The sequence below is a fragment of the Sapajus apella genome, unplaced genomic scaffold, assembly GCF_009761245.1.
Source record: "Sapajus apella isolate SASKATOON/1434 unplaced genomic scaffold, GSC_monkey_1.0 scaffold54, whole genome shotgun sequence".
Taxonomy (NCBI): Eukaryota; Metazoa; Chordata; class Mammalia; order Primates; family Cebidae; genus Sapajus; species Sapajus apella.
The window spans coordinates 13,298,854-13,315,852 of NW_022436994.1; the positions used below are offsets into that span (position 1 = coordinate 13,298,854).

A 16,999-nucleotide genomic window follows, 5' to 3' on the forward strand; every position below is an offset into this window, starting at 1 on the left:
GAGACAGTTTCACAGTGTTGGCCAGGCTTGTTTCGAACTCTGACCTCTCGATCTGCCCACCTTGGCCTCCCAAAGTGCTGGGATTACAGGTGTGAGCCACCGCGCCTGCTCTTGAAATTGAATTTTCATAGCAAGGATACTGTTTTTATTTAAATTGTATATTTACTTTGGGTGGACTAATGGAGATTTGGGAGATAATGTGATGTTCTTAGTTTACAGCGTGTCCATCAAAGGTTGTGTCCAGCAATTCAGTAGTCAGGAAGGATGATAAAGGATAGTAGGAGATGGTAGGCCTGGGGCAGTCAGATCGGGGTGTATTCTCTGACACGTGTATCAGGTATCTAAATAGCACCGTTAAATATTGATGGAATACAAGTTAACTGAAAGCAAAGCACCACTCTATTATGAAAACTAAACAGTGAACTTCACATTGCATTATAGTAAAGTCAGTTTTGTATTTTGTTTTTTTTTTGGAATTGTTTAATTGCCTGAATATGTAGTCTTTCAGAACACAGACTACTGTATCATGTAGCATCATATCACGAAGCAATTGTTTTTCATTTGGAAGTTAAGAACAATTCTTACAAAGACGGACACATCTTGACTACAAAAATGGTATCAGCACAGGCCCATCTAGCACAGGAAACTACACAGTATAAGTCAACGATAGATGGAGTTCCTCAGGACTTGCCTTGTGAATGTTGGCAATTGTTGACCAAAACAAAATTTTAGTTTAGTTTATCTGATATTAAGCTGCTCTTTTTTTATTATACTGAGTCAACAGTTTCAGCTGCTAAAGTTTTCCCACGGAACAATGTTATAATTGGTTGGATAATTGGGAGTTGTGTTCCTGACCAAGGACTCAGCAACAGATAAATCATAGATATAACCAACAAAATGTCATACAAGCGAGATACAACAACCATAAACCTTTAAAATCATCTGAATTAGTAAAATTTTGACCCCAGTACCATAAAATGGGCAAGAATTTTTTAAATAGCACATAAAATGCAGGCCTAATTTATCATAAATTTGACCAATCTAAATTAATAGAAAGATAGCTGTTGTAAACATTGAATTAAAACTTTTGTAGGATAATGTGTAAGGCCTAGTTCTTCAAGAAAAGAAAAGCAAGCTGTCACAGTAAGTTTAAGTGATGCATCCTTTATTCCTCAATAAATTTCAGGGTAGTAAATTTGTCATATAAAAGCCAATAGTTTCTTGAAATGCCAGACCGTGAGGAAGAATGCTTAGGACAAAATACTAACAGACCTTAAATTTAAATTTGCAGCATTTCCATCAACCTTCATGTATAATTAGTTGACACCTGTGCACACACACTCATACACCGACACACACACTATGCCCTCCCTCCTGCATCAGTTCATAGTTACTGCAATCCTTCAGTATGTGAACATAGGGATGTAAGAAACAAGACCAAGAAAACTGCTTTTCATGGTTCCTTTATACTGATGGTTCTTAACTAAGCATGATTTTGCCTGACATTTGACAATGTTTGGGACATGTTTGGTTGTCACTAATTGGGGGATGATACTGGCATCTAGTGTGTAAAGGTCAGTGATGCTGCTAAACATCCTACAATGCACAGACAGTCCCACAGTAAAGAATTATCTGGCCCCAAAGTGCCAAAGTTGAGATACTTTTTTTTTTTTTTTTTTTGAGACAGAGTCTCACTCTGTCACCCAGGCTAGAGTGCAGTGGTGCAATCATAACTTATTGTAGCCTTGACCTCCTGGGCTCAGTTGACCCTCCTACCTCAGCCTCCTCAATTACTGGGATGACAGGTGTGTGCCACCGCATCCAACTACATTTTATTTAATTTTTATTTTTGTAGAGATGGGGTCTCTCTATGTTGCCTATGGCTGGTCTCAAATTCCTGACTTAAAGTGATCTTCTGACCATGAACTCCCAAAGTGCTGGCATTACACAAAGGTTTGTATTGTAGAAAAAAGATGGGGATTCAGCCATTCAGCTTACTTGGATAATTCTTGATAATCTACCTTATTATTCAACAGAAAGTACCACTCATTAGTATCCATATCACAGTTAACCTCCAAAGAAAGCAGGAAACTTGAATATTTTGTTCACCATCCTGATCTTAGCCCAGTGCCCGGTACATTAAGTGGTGGCTTAAGGAATATTTGTTTAAAAAATGAATAAATGAATGAAAAGAGGAAGACAGGATAAGAAAAAAAAAGAAGAGGGGGAAATAAGGGAATGGGTTGTGTTAGGCTCAAAGTTTGCTTGATTTTAGTGAACTTGCACTTCTTTCATTTCCTTGCTTCCAGAAATTGGTAGGCACAGGTCAGCTAATATTTTATTGTTTACTAGTTATTAATTATATTACTAATAGCTTGTTGTACTTAACTTATTATATTAGAAGCAATTAAAGGGCTTCAGTATCATTAATAATCACTGTACAATCGTTCTTGTAGCAACTCTCACATAGAAGATTTTAACGTAATGTCATTGACTTTGAACTGTACTCGAAGTTCGGAAAAGTATTTTCAAAAATGCAAGTACAATGTCTTAATAACCTAGACCTTCACTACAATTTTTGGTGGGCTGTACTGTTTATTTGCGTATTTTGTATTGTTTTGCTTTGTTTTTTATCTTTTTATTTCTTCTGATCTTATCTCACCCCTGAAGCAATATCAGAAAAGTCACCCATGGCTACTTTGGAGTAAGTATTCAGAAAGAATAGAAAGTTATGCCTGCCAGCCACGGTGAAGGGAAGGGGGATAAAGGTGGGAGGTGGCACAAAGATTTCTATTAATAAGACCCAGATTTATTTTTAGCACTTACTATCAGAATCTTTTCCTTCTCTGAGTTATATTTCCTTCCTGAAAACACAATCCAGTGCCAGGATGGTCTTTATTACTAACAAACAAACTAACCAAAAATTTCTCTGTAAAGCCATTTTGACTTTTCCTGGGGCCTAACATCATTTCTATATGTAAAAGGAAATCATTAAATACATGCTGAATTAGTGAATATATTTTGGATCTGTTGTGTGCCATGGGCTATGCTGGGTATTGGTCATGGAGAGGTAAAGGAAGTGTGTCTCCTGCTTTCTATAAAGGGAAACATGGGGTGACCATAATTATTAGCACTGATCAATGGATGCAAGTGTAGAGGAACCAAACAGGGCAAAGGCTGACTGGATCTTCCAAAGTCGCCCAAACAACAGTGTCAGAGAGGTCACTAGAATCCTAGATCAGTGCTAGGCACATAGACAGGCATTCTTACTGGAATTCTTACTTCCCTTCTAACTGCCATTATGGCCCCTCTTTGTTTGCGTTACAGCACACTTTGTAAGCATGGATCAGCTTTGAAGCTTATGTCATTATAAAAATGTGCCCTATTTTTGCAGGCAGGCATTGCAATATCTCTTAAACCCAGCACATGATAAGTTAACTATTTCCTGTAGATAGCAAGCACCAACCTATGTTTATAATTCTTGCTACCCTCCATTAAAATTTAATCTTCTCAGACTGGGCGTTTTGCCATCTTTCTTCTATTTTGACCTAACATCTGTCATCCTTCATCTTAGTCTTCTGTCTCCAGCTTGATGTGCATTGCTAGTTAAGCCTGTGATTGCTCCTTGTCTCCAACTCTTCATCTATTCCATGGGTCCTTTAGAGAATCCTTCTTTGTGGCTGGTAGGCCTTAGGAAAACATTTTCCATGTTGAAAACCAAGGGGTAAAAAAAAGGAAAGAAACTAAATCCTACGTCTAGGTCAAGGCAAAAGCAGCTGGATTGGATTGCAATTTTCCAGCTCCGGATGTTCTCCCTGTTGCCACCAGCTTCCAACTTCCAACAAGGAAAATGAAAAGTGAATTAGCCTGTTGAACCCCAACTCAAGAAGTCAGCAGGTAATGTGAGCACTTTCCTGGAAGATGCGCTTGGGTGAGGCCCTGTCTAACCAACTTGCTGTTTTTAGATTCAGACACATTGGCTCTAAAAGCCGCCACTTGGTAAGAATTTCATACAGACGAATTCACTCTTCTGCAAACCTTCCTGATAAAGCCATGAGATGAGTCCAAACTACCTCATAACCTTGGAGCCAGTCTGTCTGGAAGGGGCCAGAATAATCAGACAAGTGGACTAGTTGAAATCTCTCATGAAATATCTGGAAACAGGTAATAATGAGAAAATGGAATTCCAGATGAAGTTACACAGAAAGAAGAGCCAAGCAAAGGCCATCGTTATTAAAGGAGAATTCCAATGTTTAAGAATAGGCTCCCCTGTAGTTCTCTCCTCCCTGCGACATCAAAGGAAGATCTGCAGCCTACACCTCAGTTGTCTTCACGTTTCACTGCATCTAGCAACCAATTTCGACTGTCATAAAATACAACGCCTTCAGTAACTAACACTGGCCCACAGCCCATGAGCAGGAGCTAAGCGAACCCCGGCGTGACATGCGGCCGTGCTTCAGAGCAGTAAGTCAAAGAGACAGGTGGAGGCATGCACTGTTTGGAACAGTCACTCTCAGAAACCAAACACTGAGTGTCCAGCAGCATGGTTCCCAGGTTCTGCCAGGATCACCAAGTGATCTACTGTTTTCCAGACCTTGGCCTGTCCTCGGCAGAGCTCCGGTCCAGGTGACCCGAGAAAGAACTGTTGATTTTGGAAATGGCTGAGGCTGTATTTCTGCCACAACAGATTGGATCTCTGCTCTCTTTTACTTAATAAAATTTTATTATTAAGCTTGTAGAATACACACACTGTAGAAAAAGCACATCACAAAAAGTAGGAAAAAAACATAAATGACCATCCAGAGATAGTCTTGTGGGTATTTTAGGGTATTCCACTCTGAAGATTTTCTCCTGCATATGATATATCCATGCATACTTTTCAAAAATGAAACCATACCAGCCATGGTCATTTAAAAAATTTAGATATAACATACATACAGAAAAGTGCATGCACACATGTAGAACTCAATCAAATCCATATTACTTTGTAAGTACTATTTTCTTTATTAAATCATTGTGTTTTCCTATGGCTACAGATATTCCACTGTGTTTAATAGCCACATGGTATTAAATTGTAAGAATCTTTCAAATTTAATAGGCACATGGTATTAAATTGTAAGAATCTTCCAATTTCCTTATTCGATATTACTATGAAGTATCTGGTTGCTAGATATTCTGCTGTTAAATATTTTTATATTTTTACATTATGTGGTATTAAAAATTCCTAGATGAAGGAAAGAAAATGCTGTATCAAAGAGTATGCAGATTTTAAAGCTTATGGTATAATTGGCTAAGTTGCTCTTCGAATTATATCTAATGATGCCTTTCTTTTCCATACCTTTTAAAACATTGTGCATTACTAATTTTAAAAATATTTTGATTTGATAGAATAAAGTGGTATATTATTAAGTTTTAATTTGTATTTCTTTGATTTCTAGTAAACTTCATCTACTTGTGGTCCATATTTTTAAATGGCTGTCCAGATGATGCCTTTCCAATTTTTCTATTAGATTGAGGTTGGATGTGAGTCTTTTTCTTACCAATTTGCATATACATCTTACAAAAAAATTAACTAGATAGTTACTTTTAAACGCTGTAACATTATAAAGTAATGTAACTAGATTCTTAGTTACTAGATTTTATAATTAAAAGGTGAGTATCGACTCCCTCCATAAGATAAATAAATTAACAAATTTTTCCTGTTCCAATATCTCAATTTTGGTGAGGATGATGTCAAACTTATCTTAGATTACAGCTGTATAATGCAGTGTGTCTCAGGCACTGTCAACATCCTTGCCTCATCTTTATGCAATTCTGAGTTAAAGGTCCCTCCAGAATTAACGGAGTTGTTAAGCGAATGGGCTGTGATGTTAAACAAATCTGGATTCAAGTCCTTTCTGTAACCTGCTAACCATGTGATATTAGGCAATATATTTAACCTCAGTTTCAGTTTTTTCAGCTGTGAAATGGGAAGAGTAATAACACCTACTTCATAGGGTCTTTTGTGAGCGTTAGATGAGGCAATGCATATAAAACCAGTAAAAGTTAAATGTTAACTGCATTTAGGCACCACTTTACAAGCCTAGTGCCTGACAGAGTGATAACTCAGTAAGTGTTGGCTATATTAAACCAGTATTATTATACCTGTTATTTATGGGCCTTGTCCTGCAATTAGAATCAGGAATTCAAAGCCTAGGAAGGTAAAAACTAGATTAAGCACCACCCCTTATAGAATTTAGTTCCAGGGATGTTGATTTCCTTCTGGGAATATGACATATAACAGTAGTGGGTAAGCTCAGTCAGGACATTGATACTGTATTTCTGAGCTAAGAAAGAGTTGAGAAGCCAGTGAAGTTCATGATTCCAAAGCAGAAACCCAAGTCCCCACTCAAACAATCTCTCTCTCTCTGTCTCTCTCTCTCTCTCTCTCTCACACACACACACACACACACACACACACAAATAGAACAAATATTTCTCCTAATATGTATATCTTACTTCCATCTTCCTACCCTGAATAGAAGCCCCATCCTATTATGGAGACAAAGAAGCACCAGGTAAGCTTATGGTTCTTGACAACAGCATTTTCATGGTAAACAAAAACTGCCTTGCTCGTCTCTGGGAGGCCAGCAATGCTTGGAGGAATACTCACTCTCTGGGAAGATTTGTTACTTCACTTGTCAATTATAAGTTATATAGCATTCTTAAAAATTGTAATTCCCATCTAATTCTTATGCAGCAATAATTGTGCTTATTCTCCTTCTCCTCTCTTCTTCCAGTTTTTAAAGTTGTATTACTGAATAGTCATGTTATCCGTGGAATATCAGTTCCAGGACAACACCTCCCATATCAAATTCCAAGGATGTTCAAGTCGCTTATAAAAATGACTTAGTGTTTGCATATAACCTATGCACATCCTCTCACATACTTTAAATCATCTCTAGACTACTTATAATACCTAATGCAATGTAAATGCTGTGTAAACAGTCATTACACTCTATTGTTCTTTATTTGTATTTTTTATTGTTGCATTTTTAAAATATATTTTTTATCTGTGGTTGTTTTAATCTGAAGATGTGGAATCCACAGATAAGGAGCAACCATATACTTGTCAGGACAATAAAAAATTACACATTATTTTTCTACCATTGATCCTACATTTATTTTAGTTTGGGCTCTATAATTAAATATATTCAAGACCCACTATTAGTCCTTCGGCCAACGTTTCCCCAGTTCTCTCTGATGTGGATGAAGTTTTTCTCCTTGAATAGTACTGTGGAAAGAAAAGCTCAGAGTACAGGATTGCCCGAGTTTTGCAGCCTCAAATCTGCTGAGAGATATCATTGGTGCATACACTCCTTAGATCAAATCCTTGAGTTTCTTAAAATGTTCTCCACTATGGTCTTTGCTTTACTGTCGAGAAGTTTGTTGCAAAAAGCTCTGGAAATGGATGGTTGCACAACAGTATGAATGCAGTTAATGCCACTGAATTGCACACTTTAAAATGGTTAAAATGAAGGCAGGATGCAGTGGCTCATGCCTGTAATCCCAGCACTTTGGGAGGCCAAGGTGGAAAGATCACTTGAGGCCATAAGTTTGAGACCAGTGTGGGCAACACAGTGAGACCCCATCTCTACAAAAAAAAAAGTTAAAAATTAGCCACTGTGGTGGGGTGTGCCTGGGGTCCCAACTACTGGGGAGGCTGAGGTGGGGAGATCACTTGAGCTTGAGGCTGCAATGAACTATGATCACACCTCTGTGCTCCTCCAGCCTGAGTGACAAGTATCTAAAGTGGTAAATTTGTTGTCATGTATATCCTACCACAATAATTTTTTTCAAGGCACCTATTAGATGCCAGAAAATGCTCTAGACCCTGGGTGCACAATAGTGAATGAGAGAGACAGATATTTGGCAATTGTGAAATTTACTGTTCAGAGGGAAATGCAGAAAATAAACAGCATTATATGAACGAGACATAGTGCAGAGTAACGATAAAGAACTTGAACTGAGAGGAAATACATTTCTGTGTTTTAAACCAAAAAAATCTATAAATGTCATAATCAATATTAGCTATGTTTGCTCTATTTCCTTCCTTCATCTCTTTTCATTAACATTTGCTTGCCCTTCTGCTTTTTTGTGAGAAAACATGAATTCTTCAGGTTGTAATCAAAAGAGAGAATGTTTTAAATCAATGAGAAAATCACCCTTCTTATACACAAACTGTTAAGAATTGTCTTCTCACAACCAAGGGTTTCTTGCTGCTTGGAAATGGTAAGTCATCTTTCTGACCCAAATGATTCAAGTAAAAATATTTACTCTATATGAATAGTTTATTTATTTGTTGGGCATACTTATCAATGTTCTCAAACATCAGTGAATGATTCCATCATGGAAAATACTTGAAAATTGTTATCCTGTTACAGGTTTCTTCAGAATAGAACACCTCACTCCATGAATTAATCATGTTATAGAGATTTTACTTGAACGTAATGAAACGATTTACCACACTAAAAATACCATCAGCCACTTGTTTTCAGGCAAACTTGGCTCATATGATAAAACTAGAATGCTTTAGTCATCTTGTACTAAACCTGGATATTGGTGTTATCAACGTAGAAAGTTAAAGAGTAGAAACTCAAATATGTGTTTCAATAAAGGGATTGTTTTATTTTCCCTTTCTTTTTTTTTATTGTACTTTATGTTCTGGGGTACATGTGCAGATCATGCAGGGTTGTTGAATAGGTACTTATATGATAAGGTGGTTTGCTGTCTCCATCCCCCCGTCACCTATATCTGTCATTTCTCCCCATGTTATCCCTCCCCAACCTCGCCACCCCCCCGCACTGTCCCTTCCCTAGCCCTCCAACAGACCCCAGTGTGTGATGCTCCCCTCCCTGTGTCCATGTGTTCTCATTGTTCAACACCCGCCTATGAGTGAGAACATGCAGTGTTTGAGTTAAGGGACCGTTTTATACACATACACATACACACAAATGTATACTTACCTTCCTAATCCTAAATCTCCATCCTCTACCTGAAGGCAATAATAGGTTTTCAGTTTCTAAATAATTTTTATTCTGATAAAATATACATTAAATTTATCATTTTAACCATTTTCAGTGGACAGTTCTGTGTCATTAAGTACATCCACATTGCTGTGCAAACATCATCACCATCTGTCTCCAGAAGTTCTTCATATTCTCACAATGAAACTCTGTCTCCATTAAACACTAACTCCCGATTTCTTCCATCCTGCAATCCTTGACAATGGCTACTTTCTGTCCCTATGAATGTGACTCTTCTATTACATGACAATAACTTTTAAAATTGTAACCTAATTATCCTAATTTTTGATACAGTTAATGAAGCAAATTTGTCCCTTAAACTAACAGATAAACCCCACACTGGTATATATACAAAGACCTTGTGGTGTAAAATCCAAGCTTTGGCCTGGTGGGGACCTGCCTCCATGAGGCAAACACAAAGCCCCTTTATTTGCCCTATTTATATGAACTCCAAACAGCCTTCCTGGCGTTCTGGGCCCTGCCATATACTCAGTATGTTTCTGATGGTGCAAACTCAGTCATAAAAATATCTACAGTACTTGCTTTAAAAGTACTCGCTGCTACTTAACTGTAAACAGACTTGTAATTTGGCTGTAAAAACTCATGAGTTGCTGAAAGGGGCTATAATAAAGTCGTAATGATTGCTGGCGAGAACCTTGCCAGAGGCCGAGGATGGTTGGCCGGTTAGGAAAGACGGTATGCACGATGTAAGCTGCGCCAAGCTTGGGCAGCGGCCGTCCGGTACTGGCTTCTGAGAGGTTCGTCTTTCTATGGTCCTCTAATCCCAAATATACCAAGTGCTGTTGGGTTCATGGCTACTAAGCAGAAAACACAAGGTCAGTTGTCAATCTTAGCCCTACTGGGGATACAGAGGTGCCCTTCAAGCTCCTTGGGTCCCTTTCCCAAAAAGAAAGTAGCAATCTTTCTTTTTGATCGGAGATGTAAGCAGGAGGATGTAACATTTGGAAATGAAGGCTGGAGAGAATGACTGTTTCCTGCTGAAAACAAATCCCATTGAAAGTCCAGGGTGCCATCCCTTGCCTTGTGTGTGATAAAAGAACTCTTCTTGTTTCTGCAGGGATTGCTAGTGGAGGGTTTATCTTAGTAAAAAAAAGCTTTTGTTGTTGTTGTTCATCCTGATGTACTTTCTGGGAGAATATGACCAAAAGGCAGGCCCTTCAGAGCCAGAAGTGACTTGGCACCAGTAGGTCTGTGTGGGGTCTTCCAAAGAGGGCCAAGGAAATTCTCATATTGGACCTCTGGCTCAATAGACTGACATCCTAGCAAAGGCTGTGGTCTTCCTGAGCGGCACGCTTCTCTCCTTCTCCCCTGGCCCTCTTCTTCCCGTTTCTGAACTCTGTCCCAACTTACTTTCCATAATTTGCTGTCCAGGCATTGATGTGGAAATGGGGGCTCCCTGCACTGGGAACTGTCCCTCGAGTGACACCTGTTCTGCCTAGAGCCCATTTAGAGCTCCCTCTCACCCCCATCCAGCTGCACAGCCCTCCAGAGGTGGATGGTTTGGCTAGATAAGTTGTTGACCCCCCTTAACTTTACCAGCACTCCAGGCCCCAGGACAATAGAAAGTAATTTGATTTTGAGTCAGGAGATCTGAACTTAGGGAAATAATTTCTTTATCTTTCAAAGTTTGGGCCCTTCTCTGTAATAGGATAGGATTAAACCCATTGCCTAGGGTGTTTTCTAGCTTTAACAGTTTTGATTTTTTCAGCTACAGGATCTCTCTTGGAACCTGTTTCCCTACCCTCTCAGACAGACAAGGCCAGAACGGAACTGGATGCAGCAATGCTTTTCTGCAGTCAAGGTCCTGGCTTAGACTTAGAAAGAAACGTACAGATCCTGAAAATTATGTTGAAAATATGATTTCATTTACATTAAGATTTTAACATTATTAAATGATTCTAAAAGAAATACAAGGAGATAGGTTTATAGACAGCCTGCTCTCATTAATTCTTTGTGGCTTTGATTTTTTTTAATTGCAAAGTATATTAAACATAAACATATCATTCTATCCACAGAATGTTTTGTTTTACATGTAGTCACAAGTTTTTCTATGATGCTGGATTTGCAGGAAAACCAGCCTGACACTCATCTCATGGTCTCTGTAACTTGGAAGGAAAACACAGGTTCTTATTCTTTGCAGAACCACTCAGGGACAGTGAATGCAAGCTGTTAAAGTTGAAGGTGAGATCATGTGCTTGAATTCTGAGCCCATGGAAGGACTTCAGTAAGTTCTGGTGGGGCACGAAAATGATAACTGTGTTTTAACCCAAGATCTCTTTGCTCTCCATCCCCACTTGCCTGGGTTTGGCTGGATGTGTACCGCCATGCTCCTTATTTCTAGCACTACTGTACAAAATGACCAGTGAATCCCTCTTATGTCATGAGACTGGTTCTGAGTTTCTAGAATTTAAAAAAAAATCCAACACCTCTTTTCATGTTTAGCATGTCTGCACTATTTCAAAGCTTTTTAAGACCATAACTATTCTGCACAATTTCAAAGCTCTTTAAGACCGTCAACTGTCATTCCCCACTCCCTATAACATACGCTTATCCCCCAGCAGAAACCAAATGTATTCTGCACTTCCCTTGATTCTCTTTGTGCTTATTTCTCAATTCTAGTTCTGATTTATTGCCTGGCATCCTTTGCTTTGGGATACATGTGCCAAGAAAGCAACGAGGTTAATGCGGACCTGAAGAGTGCTCTGTGACCCCTGTTTGAAATCACCAGTCATCAAGGCAGTTTGGAAACACCATTCTGCGAGACCTGAGCTTCCAGAACGCCTTGAGGATGACCTTCTTATTGGATTCACACCAACTGCACTGTCCAGTACCCTAAGGTGCTGGTTGTATACACACATCTTGTGAAGATTTGTAGCATTAAAGATTATTCTCATGAGATGGAGAAATAGGGCCAGGTTCCCAGGAGATTCTCCAGGTGTTGAAACAAACAGTAAGGACAGGTTTGTCTGGCCAAGGAGGTGACCAAAGGATCTTAGTGAGAAAACAAGAGGTTTAGGGCCAGCCAAGAGAGTTATTGTTTTCTTCCCTGCTAGCCTGGGTCACTTCTTCATTAGTTATGTCCCCAGATATTGGTCACCAAGATCCCTGAGCCACTTTCCCAATCCTTTGTAACCAAGTTCTGCTTAAAGTCCATGTAAGAGCTGTAAGTCACCTGAAATATCTTCTCTATAGTGGACTTAAGCTTCTCAAAGCCAAATATAGTATGAATCACAAGATGAAAACCTAAAATAATCAGCTTACAGATGGGAAACACTTCCTCACTCCTCCTCCCGCCCCTCCCCCAACCCCACGACATATACACACATACACATCCATCCAACCATTTTTTTCTCTTAAGCTCCAAGGGTCAAAACTAATCCCTGAACTGACAATTATATATATTTTTCCTCATTTATCTTACATTTTGAATTGCACGTGCTTTTAAAAACCACCTAAAATCCTTTGGGGAAAAATAATACATAGGTTAATCACTTTGTAAGTGAAAAATAAATGATGTGCCATTTTTCTTGCAAGAGTTCCCCTTTCACTGCAGCCCAGCAGTCCCTTGTCCTGAGTTCCTTTAGCTTCCTTGTGGAAATGCAGCTTCTAGGCTGCCTTATGGTTTTTGCAGAGCACAGACAGTATCCTGGAAATATGATGTGCTCTTCATTGGCAAGGACCTTCAGAGTTCCTCGGCTCTTTCCTCACTAGCTATTGTCACTCCCCAGCCCAGACCCAGGCACGCACGATGCCTCAGACAAACAAGTACTACTGTTTGAGCCAGCCTGATCTGTGGAATGAACTTTGGAACTCAAAAGGGACTAAAGATAGTTTCTTTCACATCTGCTATGCTCTCAATACAGTTTCAGTAAGAGTTGTTAAATGACTATGTGTTTTATGGGTACGATCTCACTTAATCTGCACAACTAGTTCATCTTGTAGACAAGGAAATAAAAGCATAAAGAGGTTTAGTCCCCTGTTCAACATGAAAGAACGTTGCTGGAACTCAGGTAATTGACTTCACAATTCAAAATTTTGGTTATGCAGGAGGGGCCAGAGGGAAAGAAATAGCTGGGCAGTTGGAGATGGCTTCAGCAAGACCTTGGTGTTTGCTCTGGGCCTTGACTGACAGGAGGATTTGAGAAACGCAGAGAAGGGAGAGGCTGCTTAAGGGAAAGTATGAGCCAAGTTTCCAAATCTGGGAAGCACAGCCTGTCCATCACGGGTTCTTCCCAGGGCCCGGCCAATGCTTCACTGAGAGGGCCTCGCAGCAGCCCCGCAAGATGGAGGTGGGGGTCCTTGTCCTACTACTGTGACCTCTAGACCAGAGAGGGCCAAGGTGTACCCACTCCCCACCAGCTCGCTGTAGCCAGATCTGGCTGAAGCTCCAGGCCAGGGCTGCCTTCTTTATCTTTATAATGAAGGTTAATTTATACTCTGAAGCAGAGTGGTGTGTAATGGCATATATGGTCATATGCTTGGGAAGGAGTGGCAGGTTAAAGACTCAATTTCCTGGCCTCTCCAGCTTTGCGTCACCCTCCTTAATGATATTTCAACATTGAAAGGTTTGAGGAGTTTTTTTTTCCTCTTTAAATTAAATATACAGTAGGTGTTTTGTGTTTAATTTCCTTAAGAAAAAAGTGGTTGTGGGGGTGAAACGGTAAAAACAAAGCAAAACAAAAAGTAGAAAAGAGTCCTGGAAGTTTATAAAAACCACATTGTGTGCTCAAGAGACGGGAGTTACCATTTTGGAGCCTTTTTGTTCTCCTGGGAATGCTCATAACGCCGTCTTATGAGTTTTGTTTGTTGTTGTATTTTTCGTTGTGCTCTTGCTTTCTGTCTCAGCGCGTGCATTGCCTCCTGAGTCGCGTGTCTTTTTATATGCTTCACAGAGGTAGATGGCTGACACCATAGCCTGGAGCAAGGAGGCTTTGGCACAGCCTGTGTTCCATCACGTAATTGCATTCATAGGGCGTATTTATAGCCGCCGAGGTGCCAAAGTGGGAGGCGGAGGGGAAATAAAGGGCCCTGCCTTAAGGAAGGTGGCTCACTGAGTCAGCTACGCAGAGAACCTCTGCTGGTCAGGGTTGGTGTGGAAGGAGGGAGGGAGGGAGGGCAGCCAGAGATGCCAGTCTGTTCTCAGGAAGATCAAGAGTTGTGCACAGCACACATTAAGAAAGCAAGGTGAGAGGAAGGGCACAGCAGGTCGCTCACACTCCTTCCCACTCATCAGAGGTTCTCCCACTGGGCCCTTCAGAGCCATGGGGGGTTCTACAAGGGTGGCTTGGAGGCCACATCTGGGGAAAGAGGAAAAGAAATAACAATGCCTGAGAGCCAGACGTGGCTGTAGACCCCTTCTCCAGCCCCAAGGAAAGCCACTGCCCTTTCCTCTACTTACATGTGAAAGTTCCAAGTGAGATTTTGTTTGAAAGATAGCTTCTTCATTAGCTAGGAAGTTTTGACTCTCCATGATCTGGGAACTGTTCTCTCTGATCCCATGACCATCTCATGGCCCCCTGAGGCCTCACTGAGTGTTGTTCTCTGCCACCCCACCCCCTTTCTGCCCTTGGAAATCCTTCAGGCTCAGCTGGAGTCAGCAGCCCCCACTGAAGGTTCTGCAATGACCACACAATTGGATCTTTCTGCTTCTGAGTGTAACACAACTCACTCTTCCCAGCCACCAGAGTGTCACTCTACAACACAACTTGGATCCTATCCCTGAACTGGTTAAAGCCCTTCTGTGGCTTCTTCATGTGCTGGAAGGTAAACCCCAACTATACCAAGTGTGTGTGTGTGTGTGTGTGTGTGTGTGTGTGTCTGTGTGTAGTTTTATTGAGGTATAATTGACAAATAAAAATTATATATATTTAAAGTGTACGACATGATTTTTGATGAAATCTCACTAGTTTAATTCTATTTTTGTTTCCTGCACTTTGGGGATTGTATCCAAAAAAGTCATTGACCAAACAGTGTCAAGAAGCTTTTTCCTTATATTTTATTCTAGTAGTTTTACAATTCCAGGACTTACATTTAAGTCTTTAATTCATTTTGAGTTGATTTTTGTATGTGGTGTGGGATAAGCGTTCAGTTTCATTCTTCGACATGTGGATGTCTAGTTTTTCGAAAAACATTTCTTGAAGAGACTATCTTTTCCCCACTGTGTTCTTGGTACCTTTGCCAAAAATCAAATCAGCATAAAGGTATGGATTTATTCTGGGCTCTCTAGTCTGTTCCCTGGTTTATATGTCTGTTTTTACATAGTACTATACTGTTTTGATTACAGTAGGTTTGTAGTGTATCTTGAAATCAGGTTTGTGATACTTCCAGCTTTCTTCTTTTTGTTCAAGATTGCTTTGGCTATTTGAGGACTTTTGTGGTTTCATCTAAATTTTAGGATTGCTTTTTCTATTTCTGTGAAAAATGACATTGGAATTTTCATTGGGATTGCATTAAATCTACAGATTGCTTTAAGTAGTGTATTAGTCCATTCTCACACTGCTAATAAAGACATACCTGAGACTGGGTAATTTATAAAGGAAAGTGGTTTAATTAACTCACAGTTCCACTAGGCTGGGGAGGCCTCAGGAAACTTATAATCATGGCAGAAAGGGAAGCAAATACATCCGTCTTCACATAGTGGCAAAAGGAAAAGTGCCGACCAAAAGGGGAAAAGCCCTTTATATAAAAGCCCTGATAAAGGCCCATCAGATCTCATGAGAACTCACTCACTATCATGAGAACAGCAGCCTGGGGGAAACCACCCCATGAGTCAAATATCTCCCATCAATTCCCTCCCACAAGATGTGGGGATTAAGGGAACTGAAATTCAAGATGATATTTGAGTGGGGACACAGCCAAACCATATCAGGTAGTATGAATATTTTACCAATATTAATTCTTCCTATCCATAAACATTGGATATCTTTGCATCAGTTTCTTTCATCAGTGTTTTGTACTTTAAGAATATAGATCTTTCAATTCCTGGGTTAAATTTATTCTTAAGGTTTTAAAATTTTTTAATGTTATCATAAATGGGATTGTTTTTCTTATTTTTTTTCAAATAAGTAATTGTTAGTATATAGAAACACAACTGATTTTTGCATATTGAGTTTGTAATCTGAAACTTTACTGAATTTATTTGTTTGAATCAGGTTTTTTTGGTGGAATCTGTAGAATTTTTCTATATATAAACATGTCATTTGCAAAGAGGAACAATTTTACTTCTTTCTTCCAAATTTGGATCACTTGAATTTTTTAAAAATCTAATTTCTCTGGCTAGGGCTTCCAGTGCTATCTTGAATACAAGAGATAAGAGTAGAGGCCGGGCGCAGTGGCTCACGCCTGTAATTCCAGCACTTTGGGAGGCCGAGGCGGGTGGATCACGAGGTCAAGAGATCGAGACCATCCTGGTCAACATGGTGAAACCCCGTCTCTACTAAAAATACAAAAAATTAGCTGGGCATGGTGGCGCGTGCCTGTAATCCCAGCTACTCAGGAGGCTGAGGCAGGAGAATTGCCTGAACCCAGGAGGCGGAGGTTGCGATGAGCCGAGATCGCGCCATTGCACTCCAGCCTGGGTAACAAGAGCAAAACTCCGTCTCAAAAAAAAAAAAAAAAAAAAAGAGTAGACAGCCATATCTTACTTCTGACCCTAAAAGAAAAGTTTTCAGCTTTTGGGCATTGAAAATGATATTAGCTGTTAGATTTTATTATGTGGCTTATATTACGTTGAGGCCCATAGTACCATACTGTGTTGATTACAATAGCTTTGTACTATATCTTGAAATCAGATTGTGTGATCCCTCCAGTTTTGTTCTTTTTGTTCAAGATTGTTTTTGCTACTTGAGGACTTTGTAATTTCATACACATTTTAGGCTTTTTTTTTTTCCTATTTTCTTTTATGTCTAATTTGT

General features: G+C 39.7%; 1 long non-coding RNA gene across 1 annotated transcript; it reads right to left on the minus strand.

The window, feature by feature from the left end:
• Positions 1 to 1,684: 1,684 nt before the first annotated feature.
• Positions 1,685 to 15,107, minus strand: LOC116527449. The gene is made up of 3 exons (XR_004258544.1): positions 14,746 to 15,107; positions 11,628 to 11,632; positions 1,685 to 1,696 (listed from the first exon to the last, which is right to left on the minus strand). It is a non-coding gene; the product is annotated as an uncharacterized LOC116527449 (long non-coding RNA).
• Between the last annotated feature and the right edge of the window lie 1,892 nt (positions 15,108 to 16,999).